General features: G+C 50.5%; 1 protein-coding gene across 3 annotated transcripts in view; it reads left to right on the top strand.

Moving 5' to 3' along the window:
* Positions 1-2,142, top strand: part of pvrl2l (PVR cell adhesion molecule related 2 like) — a 123,527-nt gene that overhangs the window by 46,789 nt on the left and 74,596 nt on the right. The window lies entirely within an intron of this gene.

The following is a 2,142-nucleotide window of genomic DNA, read 5'->3' as shown; positions in this document are numbered from 1 at the left end:
TCTCTCTCTCTCTCTCTCTTTGTTTGCATGTGATGATTTCTTCTCTGCTGGGTTTGAATCTCGTCGTTGATTCTGTGGTTTCTGCTGCTGTTGCCATGGCGTCAGGTCGGGTGTTCTTCACACACACACACACACACACACACACACACACAAAGTCAAGGTTCACCGGCTGAAACCATTCACCAGGACCAGTGCAGCTGCTGTTATCACCCTCGGTCAGTAGGGGGCGTGTGTTTGACTCTCCTGTTTGTGAAGACGTTGTTTTGTTTCTGACACGTCTTCACCCGCTGTGTGTAGTACTGAATACCTGTGTGGGTTTATAATGTAGTACTAATGTAGTACTAATGTAGTACTAATGTAGTACTAATGTAGTACTCCGGCTTATACTGGTCAAGTCAAGGCCCGTGGACCTGGTCTGGCCCACGTGGTCATTTTCTGCGGTCCACCGCAGCTTCACGTGTGTTAATGTGAACTGGATCGGTTCCAGACCCAGTGGCTGAGGTCCAGGTACTGTTCTGTACAAGCACTACGTCAGGTTGGACGTCTCTCCTGGTGTCCTCCTGTCCTCCTGTCTTCCTGTCCTCCTGTTCTCCCTGTCCTCCTGTCCTCCTGTCCTCCTGTCCTCCTGTCCTCCTGTCTCCTCTGCTGCTTCTTCCTCTGTATCACGTCTGAACTGTGTGACTGTTGTGAAGCTGCAGCTCTCAATAATGTAACACTTAATACCCCCCCCCACACACACACACACACACACTCACACACACTCACACACTCACTCACACAGTCTCGGCTGAGTCCCCGCCCCCCCGCTGAGAACCCTTAACAGCTTCTCTGTGTTCTGTTAAACGACAGATGAAAGCTTCAGTGCCGCCCGCCGTCCTCTCTGCCCCCACTGGGGGGCAGGACGAGGAGGAAGGGAGGGGAGAAGGGGGGAGGAAGGGGGGGGGTGCATGAGAATGGAAAATGGTGAGTGTGAAGAGGGAGAGGGGGGAGAGGGGGGAGGAAGAGTCTGGATGGTTCAGGTCAAGACTCACCTTTGACCTTGACCCTTTAGAACCTTTGATTTTCACTAACACCCCCCCACTACCCCCCACTCCCCCCCCCATATCTGCAGTCGTGTTGGGCAGAGAAGCTGTTGCTAAAGCTGAGGTCTGAGGACCCGTGTGTGGACCAGGAGGTTCTGGTCCAGTTTGAAGCTCTGATTCTTTAGTCTTGGACATAAATCTGTAGATAACTCTGTGTGTGTGTGTGATGGTGTGTGTGTGTGTGTGTGTGTGAGAGCGTGAGCTGCAGAGAATAAATAAAGCAGGCGTTTGTTTCCTGAGGCTGTAGACACTGATGTTTGAGCAGAAGAAAAAATAGACCTGTGTGTGTGTGAGTGTGTGTGTGTGTGTGTGTGTGTGGTCGTAGATGTGAGTCCTGAGGTCGTAACGTTTGACGTCCTGTTGATGTTTGAACGTGTTGAAGAAGGTGGTGATGTGGTACAACGTACTGTAGGAAACAGTGGAGCAGAAAGAACAAAAACACCAGGGAGAAAAAAAGACGACGACGTTTGACTGAAATATTGTGATGTTTCAGTCAAACATGTGTATTGGTGTGTATATTGGTGTGTATATTGGTGTGTATTGGTGTGTATTGGTGTGTATTGGTGTGTATTGGTGTGTATTGGTGTGTATTGGTGTGTATTGGTGTGTATTGGTGTGTATTGGTGTGTAAGTGTGTGTGAAGAGGGAGGAGGGGGAGAGGGGGGAGGAAGAGTCTGGATGGTTCAGGTCAAGACTCACCTTTGACCTTGACCCTTTAGAACCTTTGATTTTCACTAACACCCCCCCACTACCCCCCACTCCCCCCCCCATATCTGCAGTCGTGTTGGGCAGAGAAGCTGTTGCTAAAGCTGAGGTCTGAGGACCCGTGTGTGGACCAGGAGGTTCTGGTCCAGTTTGAAGCTCTGATTCATGACCCACCTGAGGGCCGCGACCCAGTCTTTGGGAAACAATGAGAGAGACAGAGACACTGACACTGACCCGGGGACAGTTGGACAGCGGTCGTCTTCTGTCTCTGTCTCAGTCCGACCGTCGTCATAACCAGGATTGTTGTAACTGTTTATTAGAGATGTAACGTCTGATTCATTCTAACTGCAGCCCA

The sequence above is a fragment of the Cynoglossus semilaevis genome, chromosome 18 (assembly GCF_000523025.1).
Source record: "Cynoglossus semilaevis isolate Cse_v1.0 chromosome 18, Cse_v1.0, whole genome shotgun sequence".
Taxonomy (NCBI): domain Eukaryota; kingdom Metazoa; phylum Chordata; class Actinopteri; order Pleuronectiformes; family Cynoglossidae; genus Cynoglossus; species Cynoglossus semilaevis.
Note: the sequence above shows the minus strand (reverse complement) of the source record. Positions and strands in the feature narration are given on the sequence as shown.